At 43.7% G+C, this 16,384-nt stretch overlaps 1 protein-coding gene and 1 long non-coding RNA gene across 3 annotated transcripts in view; one reads left to right on the forward strand and one right to left on the reverse strand.

Annotated features, from left to right (window-relative positions):
* TMEM255A (transmembrane protein 255A) overlaps positions 1-16,384 on the reverse strand; it is a 64,260-nt gene that overhangs the window by 36,080 nt on the left and 11,796 nt on the right. The gene's annotated exons all lie outside the window — the stretch shown is intronic.
* On the forward strand, positions 214-14,736 carry LOC122945985. The gene is made up of 3 exons (XR_006391192.1): positions 214-281; positions 14,512-14,580; positions 14,679-14,736. It is a non-coding gene; the product is annotated as an uncharacterized LOC122945985 (long non-coding RNA).

A 16,384-nucleotide genomic window follows, 5' to 3' on the forward strand; every position in this document is an offset into this window, starting at 1 on the left:
CAGATTTCAACGCTAAGACTAGGGCTCCAGCCCGGCTTTGGTCAGTGTGTCATCTGACCGCAACTTGCTGTTGCATCAATATGACAGCTATTTTAGGATACAATTTACTTGAGGGTCACTTGTGATTTAGGATCTGCAACACCCAATACACGCTGAAAAAATATAAATAAATTTTAACTTCACAAATGAGTCACGGTGGAACATAATTTGCACTGGCAATCTGCAGACAAAATCCAGGCGACGTGGACGTACAGCAACTGTCGACTGAGTCCATGAAATATGTGAGTGTCCCCGATTGCTAACTGGCGGAGTAGAATATGAATACTATTAATGCGCATGCTCTGCGTTTGTAGTACGTGCTGTTCCAAGCTTTATTCCGGCCTCCAAAATCAGGGATTCTGACTGCGATGCTGGAGTCTTCCCGGGTGCAGCCGGATCAGCAACCTCCGGCACGCTCAATCCTTTCACTTCTATGGGTCTTACAAAACCAGTTGAGCAAGTGTACATGCTGGGAGTTGTAGTTTCACAGTAGCTAGAGTGCCAAAGGTTGCTGATCCCTGCTCTAAGGTGAGATTTTTTTTCCATTTCAGCGTAAAATTTGTTCACTAGTGTGTAGATTGCCGTCTGCACAGCAGACATGCTTCAACGCAGTTTTAAGTGTGTGATTAGGGATGTTATGTATCCGTTCCTCTTATCAGTCATATAATGTGTGAATGTTACCAACTTAACCTTGTGCTGTTGAAAAAAAAAAAGTGGATACCCTTGGCATCGGAAGTATGTAGACTGCATTGCTACGAAGCGTTAAGCTCACACTTCTGTGTGCATGCTCACTTCTTGCCCCAGAATCGATATTCGCTCCCCTACATGTATTGGATGACCTAAAGGAAACCCGTCACCTGGAATTTGGCAATAGAGCTGAGGACATGGGCTGCTAGATCGCCACTAGCACATCTACAATAGCCAGTCCACATAGCTCTGTGGTTTTATTATGTAAAAAAAAAACGATTTCATAATGCTTATGTATTAGCTTAGTTTACTTTAAAGGGAAAACGTTTTATCTAACCTGTCAGTCATCTTGTTAAGGTGCCCAGGGCGTTGCTCATGGCTTGAAGATGCCGCCCGCCGCCGTTCGTGCCCAGCTCCTCCTCTGCTCTCATCAGTGCCGCCTGAAAATACTTAGATACGCCTCCAGCTCTCCCTCACTCCCCCCTCCTTCTTTTCTAAGATCCTGCGCGTGCGGCAGTGTTCGCGTTATCGGGAGGTTGAGCGAAGTGCCCGCGCATGCGCACTTCGCTCAATGAGGCTGAACGGAAAAGTCCACACGGGCGCACCAGGCACAGGCCTGTGCGCACGCGCGGGATCTTAGAAATAAAGGAGGGGGGAGTGAGGCAGAGCCGGAGGCGTATCTAAGTATTTTCAGGCGGCGCTGATGAGAGCAGAGGAGGAGCTGGGCACGAACGGCGGCGGGCGGCATCTTCAAGCCATGAGCAATGCCCTGGGCACCTTAACAAGATGACTGACAGGTTAGATAAAACATTTTTTTTTAACTAAATGAGCCTACAGATGTAGCTTATAAGACCACAATAGGAATCACAAGGGCTCCATGAACAGAACCATATTTTTAAAAGTGGGGGTCAGAAACTGGTGACAGAGTCCCTTTAAAGGGGTTCTCTCACTTCAGCATATTGCATTTATCATGTAGTGGTGGCCATGCTTGCCTCTCTAGTGGCCGGAACCGTGGGGGGCTCACTTAGGCTGGTGCTTTTTTCTATAGTGTGAAAACACGGCCACCGCTGAAGGATTGCAGGGCGGTCATAACCATGGAAATTAGCAGTATATAATGTGATAGAAAAATGCATTTCATGCTCCGATGCTCTCCTTTGCCCTGCACTGAATCGCACAGGTCAAAGGCGTTTTTTGGAGATCCGATGACGTACCGGGCTCTCTATAGGGACTGCTAGGTGGAGTCTTCAGCCCAGAAGTGAGCCCAACGACGTCACCAACACTAAAGGGTGGGCTTTAGCACTGCCCTAGCCTGTAAAACGGCTAGGGCAGCACTAAAGCCGCCCATAAGAGCTGGTGATATCACCGGCAACGCTGCTAGGCGGAAGCCTCCACCTAGCAGTGTTACAGTGCTTCAGTTTTGGACTTAATATATTTGCTAATGTACGCAGATTCCATATATACCCCTCTTACCTCAGGCTGTGCTGTAATTTCATAAAAAAAATAATAATCATACTTTTGTGATATGCTAATTACTTCACTACTGGATCCTCGGTCCGAAAAAACGCCCCCTCCTCTACTTGATTGACAGGGCCAGCGAGCGCTCTCATCCTCCAGCTGGCCCTGCCTGCAGTTCAAATCCTGTGCCTGCGCCGTACCGGTCCTCATTCGGCGCAGGCGCTCTGAGAGAAGGACGCTCGCTTGGCTGCTCCTTCCTCAGTGCACCTGCACAGATGACGTCACTCCTACACCCAGAAGAGAAGACACCGGCATCGCTGGTAAGGAGGCGGAGAGTCCGGTGATGTCGCTGGATGCTTGATTTAGGTAAGTATTTGCCTAATAAGCATGCAGCCACTACAACCACCAACGAAATGGGGTGCCATTATTTTAAAAAAAGGATTTTTAGAGACACTATACCACCAACGCTTATAAATGATATACCCATAATTAATAAATATATATATATATTACATATACACAGCCATATATAAATAAATATACAGTACAGACCAAAAGTTCTCATTCAAAGAGTTTTCTTTATTTTCATAACTATGAAAATTGTAGATTCATACTGAAGGCATCAAAACTATGAATTAACACATGTGGAATTATATACATAACAAAAAAGTGTGAAACAACTGAAAATATGTCATATTCTAGGTTCTTTAAAGTGGCCATCTTTTGCTTTGATTACTGCTTTGCACACTTGACATTCTCTTGATGAGCTTCAAGAGGTAGTCACCTGAAATGGTCTTTCAACAGTCTTGAAGGAGTTCCCAGGGATGCTTAGCACTTGTTGGCCCTTTTGCCTTCACTCTGCGGTCCAGCTCACCCTATACCATCTCGATTGGGTTCAGGTCCGGTGACTGTGGCGGCCAGGTCATCTGGCGCAGCACCCCATCACTCTACTTTATGGTCAGATAGCCCTTACACAGCCTGGAGGTGTGTTTGGGGTCATTGTCCGGTTGAAAAATAAAATGATGGTCCAACTAAACGCAAACAGGATGGAATAGCATGCCGCTGCAAGATGCTGTGGTAGCCATGCTGGTTCAGTATGCCTTCAATTGTGACTAAATCCACAACAGTGTCACCAGCAAAGCACCCCCACACCATCACACCTCCTCCTCCATGCTTCACGGTGGGAACCAGGCATGTAGAGTCCACCCGTTCACCTTTTCTGCGTCGCACAAAGACACGGTGGTTGGAACCAAAGATCTCAAATTTGGACTCATCAGACCAAAGCACAGATTTCCACTGGTCTAATGTCCATTCCTTGTGTTCTTTAGCCCAAACAAGTCTCTTCTGCTTGTTGCCTGTCCTTAGCAGTGGTTTCCTAGCAGATATTCTACCATGAAGGCCTGATTCACACAGTCTCCTCTTAACAGTTGTTCTAGAGATGTGTCTGCTGCTAGAACTCTGTGTGGCATTGACCTGGTCTCTAATCTGAGCTGCTGTTAACCTGCGATTTCTGAGGCTGGTGACTCGGATGAACTTATCCTCCGCAGCAGAGGTGACTCTTGGTCTTCCTTTACTGTGAGCCAGTTTCTTTGTAGCGCTTGATGGTTTTTGTGACTGCACTTGGGGACAGTTTCAAAGTTTTCCCAATTTTTCAGACTGACTGACCTTAATTTCTTAAAGTAATGATGGCCACTCGTTTTTCTTTACTTAGCTGCTTTTTTCTTGCCATAATACAAATTCTAACAGTCTATTCAGTAGGACTATCAGCTGTGTATCCACCTGACTTCTCCACAACGCAACTGATGGTCCCAACCCCATTTATAAGGCAAGAAATCCCACTTATTAAACCTGACAGGGCACACCTATGAAGTGAAAACCATTTCAGGTGACTACCTATTGAAGCTCATCAAGAGAATGCCAAGAGTGTGCAAAGCAGTAATCAAAGCAAAAGGTGACTACTTTGAAGAACCTAGAATATGACATATTTTCATAGTTATGAAAATAAAGAAAAACTCTTTGAATGAGAAGGTGTGTCCAAACTTTTGGTCTGTACTGTATGTGAACGGAAAAAAATAAATAAAAAGTTATGGCCTGGAGGTGGCAGTAGAGGTGCAGCCCAGAAATTAACTGTATCCACTAGGTAGTACCTGCGGCTCAGCTGTGGACAGCTAATGGCACCCTATGGATAACTTAATGCATAATGCATTTAACATTTAAGTGAAAATTGTTATTGGCCATGACTGCCATCATGAATTGCCAAAGCAAGTAATTTGCATTTAAAAGGGCCCTCACTTAAAGCATGGACTCACAAAGTGGTCTTTGATGCAAGTACACTTTTATCATGTTTTTTTATTTTTATGAGCTGTACATCCCCACCACAATTAGTTTAAAAATAAATAAGGGTATGCAGATACAGTATTACAATGGCGGAACATAAAGTTGATTTTACAGCAGAGTGTGTGTGGAGTACACAGCAAGAACCAGCACTACTGGCAACTTTTCCAGAGTGGGGCAGTTTGTGGCCTCACAGACCACAGTGGTATTATCTAGCCACTCTATGGTATTACTTGGCACAGCATGAAGTTAATTCCCTAGAGCTGGAGAGGTCAATGGTAATATTCCTGGTGGTCTAGGTTGCTCAAGGAGTTAAGGTTGGCATCCCTGGTGGCCTAGATGATAAAAAGGTTATTTACTGGGCCGTGATGACCCATCTCCTGGCATTTCGAGCTGGGATGGGGAGCCGTAGAGCAGCAGGAATAGGAGCAGTGTTGGGGGATCTGTGAGGGCGAGTATGGGGGTCTTTTTGTAAAAGGCATCTATCAGCAGATTTGTACCTATGACCTGTTACATGTGCGCTTGGCAGCTGAAGGCATCTGTGTTGGTCCCATATTCATATGCCTTCATCTGCCAACTGTGGCTGACATGTAACAGGTCAGCCACTTTCATAGGTACAAATCTGCTGACAGAGGCCTTTAACCCTTTCAGGACCAAGCCATTTTTCACATTTCTGCCCAGGCCATTTTTAGCAAATCTGACATGTCACTTTATGTGGTAATAGCTTCAAAACGCCTCTACTTATCCTGGCCATTCTGAGATTGTTTCCTTGTCACATATTGTACTTTATGACAGTGGTAAAATTAAATAAAAAATGTTCATTTATATTTATAAAAACTAAAAAAATACAAAAATTTACCCAAATTTTTGAAAATGAGCAAATTTCAATTTCTTTACTTTTATAATAGATAGTGATAACTTCAAAAATAGTTATTACGTTACATTCCCCATATGTCTACTTTATGTTTGGATCATTTTGTGAATACCATTTTATTTTTTGGGGACATTAGAAGGCTTAGAAGCAAATCTTGAAATTTTTCTGAAAATTTCCAAAACCCACTTTTTAAGCACCTCAGCTCCCCTAGCTTAAACCCCCTTAATGACCAGACCACTTTTTACAATTCTGCACTACCCTACGTTCACGGTTTAATGCTCGGTCATACAACTTACCACCCAAAAGAATTTTACCTCCTTTTCTTCTCACTAATAGAGCTTTCACTTGGTGGTATTTCATTGCTGCTGACATTTTTACGTTTTTTTGTTATTAATCGAAATTTACTGAATTTTTAGCAAAAAAATGAAATTTTTCACTTTCAGTTGTGAATTTCCGAGCACCTGTCATGTTTCCTGAGGTTCTACAATGCCCAGACAGTAGAAACACCCCACAAATGACCCCATTTCGGAAAGTAGACACCCTAAGGTATTCGCTAATGGGCATAGTGAGTTCATAGAACTTTTTATTTTTTGTCACAAGTTAGCGGAAAATGATTATTTTTTTTTCTTCTTCTTACAAAGTCTCATATTCCACTAACTTGTGACAAAAAATAAAAACTTTCATGAACTCACTATGCCCATCACAAAATACCTTTGGGTGTCTTCTTTCCAAAATGGGGTCACTTGTGGGGCATTTATACTGCCCTGGCATTTTACCTAAAGTGTGAGAAGAAGTCTAAAAATCCAAATGCGTAAAAAATGCCCTGTGAAATCATAAAGATACTCTTTGCAATTTGGGCCCCTTTGCGCACCTAGGCTGCAAAAAAGTGTCACATATGTGGTATCGCTGTACTCAGGAGAAGTAGGGCAATGTGTTTTGGGGTGTATTTTTACATATACCCATGCTGGGTGAGAGAGATATCTCTCTAAAAGTCAACTTTTCCCATTTTTTTATACAAAGTTGCCATTTTAGAGAGATATTTCTCTCACCCAGCATGGGTATATGTAAAAAGACACCCCAAAACACATTGCCCAACTTCTCCTGAGTACGGCGATACCACATGTGACAGTTTTTTGCAGCCTAGGTGGGCAAAGGGGCCCACATTCCAAAGAGCACCTTTTGGATTTCACAGGCCATTTTTTACACATTTTGATTTCAAACTACTTCTCACGCATTAGGGCACCTAAAATGCCAGGGCAGTATAAATACCTCACAAGTGACCCCATTTTGGAAAGAAGACACCCCAAGGTATTCTGTGAGGGGCATGGCGAGTTCATAGAATTTTTTTTTTTTTTGGGCACAAGTTAGCGGAAATTGATTTATTTATTTTTTCTCATAAAGTCTCCCTTTCCGCTAACTTGTGACAAAAAGTTCAATCTTTCATGGAATCAATATGCCCCTCAGCGAATACCTTGGGGTGTCTACTTTCCAAAATGGGGTCACATGTGGGGTATTTATACTGCCCTGGCATTTTAGGAGCCCTAAAGCGTGAGAAGAAGTCTGGAATATAAATGTCAAAAAATTTCGTGTGAGATTTTATTTTGTTGTTTTTTTGTCACAAGTTAGTGGGATATGAGACTTTGTAAGAAAAAACAAAAAACAATAATCAATTTCCACTAACTCGTGACAAAAAAAACTCTTCTATGAACTCGCCATGCCCCTCAAAAGTGATCTTTTTATAGCGCCGCAGCGATTTTACGTTGTTTTTGCAGTGATAAAAAAAAAAAAAAAAAAAAACGGTCACTGCGGTGGGGCGGACTGAACGCAAGTGTGTGCACAAGATCAGACCTGATCGGGCGAACACTGCATTTTTTGTAGAGCCTATAGAAAAGGCATTTTCTTTATAGTTCTGGCAAAATGCAGAAAGTACATTGCCGGTGTCCGTGTTTTGCGGATCCGCGGTGTCCGTGTTTTATGGATCTGTGGATCCGCAAAACACATATGGACGTCTGAATGGAGCCTTACGGGGGGGGTGATCAATGACAGGGGGGTGATCAGGGAGTCTATATGGGGTGATCACCCCCCTGTAAGGCTCCATTCAGACGTCGGTATGCGTTTTGCGGATCCGCAAAACATACGGACGTCTGAATGGAGCCTTACAGGGGGGTGATCAGGGAGTCTAATATGGGGTGATCAGGGGTTAATAAGTGATGGGGGGGGGGTGTAGTGTAGTGGTGTTTGGTGCTACTTTACAAGCAAAAGGGACCACCAGAGTACCAGGTATATTAGACGCTGTTAACAAACCAGCGTCTAAAATACCTTTCAGGGGTTATAAAAAAAAAAAAAACGCATCTACAGCCTGTAGATCAGCTCATTTACCTCCAGTTCCTGTGTGCGCACGTTCACAGGAAATCTCGCGTCTCGCAAGATGACGCGCCGGCGCATCAAGGAGGAATGAATCGACCGCCTCTGGAACGCAATCCTGCGTTAGGAGGTCCGGAGGCGGTTAAGGACCAGTTCAGGTCTGAAGTCACTTTGTGAGGCTTACATAATAGAAACCACACAAAAATGACCCCATTTTAGAAACTACACCCCTCAAGGTATTCAAAACGGATTTTACAAACTTTGTTAACCCTTTAGGTGTTCCACAAGAATTAATAGAAAATGGAGATGAGATTTCAGAATTTCACTTTTTTGGCAGATTTTTCATTTTAATAAAATACATTTCCACTAACAAAGCAAGACTTAACAGCCAAACAAAACTCTATATTTATGGCCCAGATTCTGTAGTTCACAGAAACACCACATATGTGGCCGTAAACTGGTGTACAGGCACACGGCATTGCGGAGAAGGAAAGGAACGCCATATGGTTTTTGGAAAGCAGATTTCACTGGGATAATATTAAGCTGCAGTGTCACATTTGAAGACCCCCTGATGCACCCCTAGAATAGAAACTCCCCCAAAAATTATGGAAACTACAGGATAAGGTGGCAGTTTTGTTTGTACTATTTTAGGGTACATATGATTTTTTTGTTGCTCTATCATACACTTTTTGTGAGGGAACAAAAAAATAGATTTTTTGGCACTGTTCTTTTTTTTTTGCTATTTACAATGTCTGACAGGTTAGATCATGCGGTATTTTTATAGAGCAGGTTGTTATGGACGTGACAATACCCTACTTTGTTGGTTGTTACAGTTTTACATATAAAAGCATTTTTGAAAATCTCATTTTTTTCGGTATGAGATGGCGGTTTTATTGTTACTATTCTAGGGGGCGTATGACTTTTTGATCACTTGCTATTACACTTTTTGTGAAGTAAGGTGACAAAAAAAAGTTAGTTTTTTTTACATCGTTTTTTTTTTTAGGATGTTCATCTGAGGGGTTAGGTCATCTGATATTTTTATAGAGCAGGTCATTACGGACGTGGCAATACCCAATATGTACAGTCGTGGCCAAAAGTTGAGAATTACATAAATATTGGAAAAGTTGCTACTTAAGTTTTTATAATAATAGCAATTTGCATATACTCCAGGATGTTATGAAGAGTGATCAGATTGAATTGCAGAGGTCCTGAAACAGAAGGGCCAACACTGCAAATACTGACTCTTTGCATAAATGTCATGTAATTGTCGATAAAAGCCTTTGAAACGTATGAAGTGTGTGTAATTATATTTCACTACATCACAGAAACAACTGAAACAAAGATCTAAAAGCAGTTTAGCAGCAAACTTTGTGAAAACTAATATTTGTGTCATACTTTTTTATTTAAGTTTTACACAATAATATCATTTTTGAAACAAAAAAATAAAAATAAAATGTTTTAGTGTCTCCATAGTCTGAACGCCATAGTTTTTTTTTATTTTTGGGGATTGTCTTCGGTAGGGGCTTATTTTTTGCGGGTTGAGGCGACGGTTAGATTGGTACTATATTGTGGGGCATATGCCTTTTTGATCGCTTTGTGTAGCACTTTTAGTGATGTAAGATGACAAAAAAAAAAAATATAATAATAATTTAGCACAGCCTTTATTTTATTTTTGGGACGGTGTTCACCTGAGAGGTTAGGTCATGTGATATTTGATGCATTGGCTGTAAGTGTATTACCAGTGTAAGGCTAGTTTCACACTAGTGGCAGGCGAACAGCCTGTCGGATCCGTCCTGCCGCTAGTTCATGTGTGCCCCCGGACTGCCGCTCCGTCCCCATTGACTATAATGGGGGCAGGGGCGGAGTTCCAGTGGCAGCATGGCAGCGCACGGCGAGAGGCAGCAAGACTAAAAAGTACTGCATGCAGTCCGGGAGCACACGTGAACTAGCGGCAGGACGGATCCGACAGGAGGTTCACCCGCCGGAACAGCCTGCCGGACTCCCCTGCCACTAGTGTGAAAGTACCCTAATACACTTACAGCCTGCTTGAACTGTGAGATCCAGGGGACTGGCTCTCCTGGAAGGCAGCCACGATGCCTAAGGAAGGCATCAGGCTGCCTTCCCTGCCATCGGGTCCCCGTCACAGCAGCGCGAGGACCCGATGGCCACCCCGCACACGTCTGAAGTCAGCACATGCCGCGGTCAGCGCTGACCACAGCCGTGCAGGTGTTAATGCGCCTGCATCAGTGATTTCACCGATGGCGGCGCATAAAGCAGGGGTCCGGCTATCAGTGACTGCCGGACCCCTGCCGCGGATCGGGCGGGCGCTGGGCGTTAAGAGGTTAATAATAATAATTTCTCACTTCCACAGATCCCCCACCACTTGGGTTCTCACTGCTCAGGCCTGCTCAGCTAATCATTTTTGATTTTCAACATTTTCTGTCCAATTTATTTTTCTTTTAACAGCTTTGATGTAAATGTGTTGGGCATGTCTAAACGGAAAATTGTCTTTTCATGTAAACATTATCATAGAAACGGGAGATCAATTAATGTGCCACTTAAATGAAAATATAATTGACCTGTTGATGTGTGGAATAAGTGCACAATCATGTCATTCTGATATTTTCAGCTGCCTGGATGCTTCCTGGCCCGGCCGCCAGGAACAAGTATCAGGTTGCAGCAGGTGCTTGAAGCTTCAGTCTTAGAGATAGGGTACAGTTTGCTACAACACATGAAAACAACCTACCTTTGCACATAGTTAATGATCTGGTTAGATTTTGGTAGTGGTGTAAATGTGTGTGTGATACAGTTACTGTGGTTGTCACAGCAACCTACCTACAGTAAAAGAACAGCAACGCGACGGACTTATCTCATCAGTAAAATACCGTCAACCTAGGCAAAGGCTGCTTACTATTGTCATCCTCCTGCCTGTCCAGCCAAACGTCCATAATGCAGCCCTGCATTCTGTGAGGGACGTATGGACCAATCCATGAGCAGTGGTAGCTACAGAGGAGCAGGAGTAGAGAACCGGATATTTGTTTAATATGACAACTAAAAATGTACTTCAAAATAATAGCCCAATTTGGATACCAATGAGACACTTCTACAAAATACAGGGCCCTAATATGGAATAAAAAAATCCCCAAGAATTCGCTTAGAGACCTTACAGAGGGAGAAGGATAGCGGTGGACTGGTGATTCCCAATCCGTGGTTGTACTTTTCAGCGGCACAAGCTCAACAGTGCAAATCCTGTAGTGTCCTGGGTAACCCGGGGTCCGTGAGTGCGCTATTATCTTACTTGATGGGAGGGAGACCACCAGGGTATATACTGGAGCTTGGCTCTGTTATCTGTCCCCCAGAACCCATCCCGTGTGTTACTCTACTATGCAAAGCATGGAAAAAACTTAAAGATATCACCAAAATCTCAGGGTGTAGTGCCCTTACTCCCTTATGGAATAACTCGAATCTCCTGGAACTGAGTAGGTTGGAGGGCTTTGATAGTTGGGAGAAAAAAGGAATTTACTGGGTGTCACAACTGTATACAAACAAAATTTTCAAAAGCTTTGAACAACTGAAGGAGGAGTTTCAGCTCACGAACACAAACTTCTATCAGTACTTACAATTACGCCACGCCTTGTCAGCGCAGGGAAAGACAACGAATCTGACTATACAGGCATCTATGATAGCGGAACAGATCAGAAAGGGAGGGGATACCAAAGGAGTGATCTCCAGTTTCTACAAGTTGTTGCTATCATTCTATCAGGACCACTTTCCATTGACTGTTAGGGAAAAATGGTCCCGAGAGGTTGGCCCTCTGAATGATGAGCGGTGGTCTCAAATGTGAGACACACAGACTGTCACAATTATACTTAATACACAGGGTTTACAGAACACCCAAATTCCTACATAAAATAGGGGTACGCAACACATCTAACTGCCCGAAATGTGATATGTCGGAGGCACATATATCTACCACACAGGCGAATGGTGTCATAATGCTGCAAATGCCCCGAGGTCCAATCCTTCTGCTCCTATTCCAGTTCCGTCGGTTGTTGCCCAGCAGAATTCTGCTGTAGACAAACTCGGCCGTCCTATCAAGTACCTGGGCAGGTCACAAATCTGCAACAACTATAATTTTTGAGCTTGCAATTATAGTCAATGCCGTCTGTTGCACATTTGCGTCAACTGTTTCCGGGCTCATCCGAAGGTTGCCTGCTCATTAAAAACAGATAAACATTGCATGAGCGTCGTGAATGTGGATCTCCTGGAATTTTACTTGCAGGGGCACGAGGATGCTTGTTTTCGCAACTTTCTTGTATCGGGTTTTACTAGTGGTTTCCACACAGGCCTTGTGGCTTTACCGGATGACACCTATGAGTGTAGAAACTTGCAGTCCGTGTTACATAACACTGGGTCCATAGATAGACAAGGGTTACATTATCGGCCCCTTTTTAACATCCCCGTTCGAACAGTGGAGGGTTAGCCCTGTAGGGGTGGTCGCGGGTAAATTCAGTAACAAAGAGAGACTGATTTTCGATCTGTCTGCGCCTCACGGTTCACATGCACCTAGTCTGAATTCACTCATACCAGCTGAGGAGGTCAGCATGGTATACGCCTCCATCGATCAGGCAATCGCGCTTATTCTAGCCACAGGTCCCGGGGCGATTCTGTCCAAATCGGACATATCAGACGCCTTCAAATTAATCCTGATCAGGCCAGAGCTTTGGCGATGGCATGGGATCAAGTGAAATACCTACTATTATTTTGCAACAAAGTTGAATTTTGGATCCTGTAGCAGCCCTTGGATTTTCGATCAGCTGGCGAAAGCCTTGCATTGGATCCTCGAGAATAAGTTTGCTTGCGAACATGTCATACATTACTTGGACGACCTCTTGCTGATCGAGTCTCCACAGGGCTCGCGAGGTGATCTCCAAAGTCTCCTAGCATGTTTCGCACAGTTAGGGATCCCCGTTTCCCCGAAAAAGGTGGATGGTCCTGCTTCCACCATTACCTTCCTGGGCATTGTGTTGGACACAGGCAGCATGTCCGCTAGGTTGCCGGTAGACAAGTTGATCAGGGTCCAGGAAGTCATTCACAGTTTCACAACTGGTAGGGTCACCACGAAGGTGGAGCTGCAATCGTTGTTAGGCATGCTTAATTTTGCGATGCGCGTTATTCCTCAAGGTAGGTCTTTTGTAGCTAGGTTGTTACCACTCCTTTCAGAAGCCTCCTGTCAGGATAGTCCAGTGTTCCTAGATAGTCAGGCGCAAGCAGATTTAGGTATGTGGGACCACTTTTTGAGTCATTGGAATGGCGTGTCTATGTTTGTTCCAGCAGTCTCGGACAACTCCCCTATTATATTCGCCAGCGGCACGGTAAGCACTGGTTTCGCTGCAGTTTTTGGCCCCCATTGGCTGAACGGGACATGGCCAGGGGAGATGTTAGAGGCCACAGGAGTTTTTCAATCAACGGAGGTGAGGGACTTGTATCCCATGGTGGCGGCAGCTTGTGTTTGGGGTCGCTGTTGGACAGGCCGTACTGTGATCTTTACCTCTGATAGTTCCTCCACCATGACTATCCTTGGCAGTGGCAAATCCAGGTGTCAACTGGCCATGTCCTTTATGAGGAGTCTGGTGCAGTTGTCGCTCGTGCACAATTTCCTGTTCTGTGGCTCCCTTATACATGATGCGCAGATGGTAGCAGTTGACACCCTAGCTAAGAGTAATTACTCTTTGTTTTCACAGGTTTGCCCCGAAGCCAATATGTCGAGAACCCCGTCTCCTCATCTTGCCTTGCTAATTCTCAACTAAACAAATACTTAGCCACGGCCCATGGGCTGTTTTTCAGGTCTCTCTCGGCCAATACCACCAGAGCGTACAACACCGGCTGGCGGTTGTACTTTAAAGACCACATACTGTCTTTCATCGGGTACTGTCATGTGCACATGCACCTTTTACATAGCACAGTCAGAACTTACCTGTCAGGGGTCCAACATCATTTGTCACTCTCCCATCCAGAGAGAATATCGTTGTTTTCCAGTCATGTGGTCAAGGCCACGTTGAAAGGTTTACAGAACAGTACCCCAGGTGTAAGCTCCCATAGACAGCCCATTTCCGGCCCGGTGTTTAGAGGCATGTCTGATTTGTTAAATTTGAGGCCTTTCTGGGTACTACAAAGCTTGGTAGTTAAAGCTGCCATCTATTTGGCATTTTACGGCTTCATGAGGCCAGGAGAGTTCACCTCTTTGTCACCTAGCCCATTCCTAGCCCGTCAGCAGTTGATCCCCAGCTCAGAGGGCTTTGTCCTGTCGTTACCCGTGACTAAGACCTCCCAGTCAGGTTCCCCTACCCATATTAAATTCTTCCGTACGACCCACAAATGGTGTCCAGTCCACGTCTTACAGGAATGGTCAGGGGCACTGGCCGACCTCAGCACCAACATTCCTCTGTTACCCTTCGGGGCAGCAGCATTGTCCACCTCCCAGTTCATCTCGCATGTGTGTATACTGGCGGTCAATTTAGGTTTAGACCCACTCACTGTGTCAGGACATTCTTTCAGAATAGGGGCAGCGTCAGCCGCTTCCAAGAATCAAGTCCCGGCACACATTATTCGTAAGTTGGGCCGGTGGCGCTCGTCTTGTTTTAATCAATATGTTCCCAACCCTGTAGGAAAAATTTCATGTGCCTTTCAGACTTTGGCGTTGTAATGTGTCAATAAACATGTTTTGTACTTCATGCTGGGTTTTTGGCCTCTTTCAGGTGTACTCTCGACAGAAGCGGTTATGGCACAACTCAGACCGTTAACATCTGTTATGAGTGAATGAGGGGGTAGGTTCTTTTACACATAGCCCCGGTCACAAATATATCATGTATAAATATATCAGAGGACAGTACAGAGATCTCTCCCATCATCTATTTATCCCCAGGACTGTGACGAGAGGACACCCTCTGCGTCTGAAGGAAAGAAGGTTTGTACACAAACATAGAAAAGGATTCTTTACTGTAAGAGCAGCGAGACTATGGAACTCTCTGCCTGAGGAGGTGGTGATGGTGAGTACAATAAAGGAATTCAAGAGGGGCCTGGATGTATTTCTGGAGTGTAATAATATTACAGGATATAGCTACTAAAGAGGGGTCGTTGATCCAGGGAGTTATTCCGATTGCCTTATTGGAGTCTGGAGGAATGTTTTCCCCCTTAAGTGAGGAAAATTGGCTGGTACCTCACATTTTTATTTTATTTTTTTGCCTTCCTCTGGATCAACTTGCAGGATAACAGGCCAAACTGGATGGACAAATGTCTTTTTTCGGCTTTATGTACTATGTAACTATGATGTATTCCTATTGTTAATAGTGTGATTAGAGCTGTATACTGAACTGGTTATATTTGTTTACTTGCAGTTCCACCAAATACAAATTGCAAATACAAATCGCAAGCTACAATTGCAAACTACAAAGTTCACAATCCAAATTGCATACAACCATACCAGATCATACTCAACCAATCTGCAAATAGTTACTGCAAACCCAGTTTAGCCAGTAGAACTGTTAAATCTCAGATATACCTCTCAAAGAGATCATAAAGTAGAAACATAGAATGTGTTGGCAGATAAGAACCATTTGGCCCATCTAGTCTGCCCAATATACTGAATACTATTGATAGCCCCTGGCCCTATCTTATATGAAGGATGGCCTTATGCCTATCCCATGCATGCTTAAACTCCTTCACTGTATTTGCAGCTGCCACTTCTGCAGGAAGGCTATTCCATGCATCCACTTCTCTCTCAGTAAAGTAATACTTCCTGATATTAGTTTTAAATTAGAGGGGCAAAGGTTTAAAACTATGTCCTCTTGTAGCAGTTTTTCTTCTTTTAAATATGCTCTCCTCTTTTACCTTGTTGATTCCCTTTATGTATTTAAAAGTTTCTATCATATCCCCTCTGTCTCGTCTTTCTTCCAAGCTATACATGTTAAGGTCCTTTAATCTTTCCTGGTAAGTTTTATCCTGCAATCCATGTACCAGTTTAGTAGCTCTTCTCTGAACTCTCTCCAAAGTATCAATATCCTTCTGGAGATATGGTCTCCAGTACTGAGCACAATACTCCAAATGAGGTCTCACTAGTGCTCTGTAGAGCGGCATGAGCACCTCCCTCTTTCTACTGGTAATTCCTCTCCCTATACACCCAAGCATTCTGCTAGAATTTCCTGCTGCTCTATGACATTGTCTGCCTACCTTTAAGTCTTCTGAAATAATGACCCCTAAATCCCTTTCCTCAGATACTATGTTTAAAAAACTTAAAGTGAGAGTACAGATACTCTACAGAAATATATCCACCATTTTATGTTGAATGACAAGATAGAACAGTTGGACCACCATCTTATGCATACCGCCATTTTGTGATATCTTTTCAACACGTGTTTTGTACATTGACTATCTGCTGCGAAGGCGGCAGTGTTATATATGAAGAAAAGTTGAAGTTAATAAAGAAGTTATTTGAAGCATTTGGTGTGCTGTTCAAACCTACTGTTTCCATAGAACAACGCTAGAGGAATTACAGACTAAAAGTCAGAGATATCAAAATTCTAATGCCACAGCGCAAAAGGCACTTCATAGTGCTGCGCCTGCCACATACAG

The sequence above is a fragment of the Bufo gargarizans genome, chromosome 9, assembly GCF_014858855.1.
Source record: "Bufo gargarizans isolate SCDJY-AF-19 chromosome 9, ASM1485885v1, whole genome shotgun sequence".
NCBI lineage: Eukaryota > Metazoa > Chordata > Amphibia > Anura > Bufonidae > Bufo > Bufo gargarizans.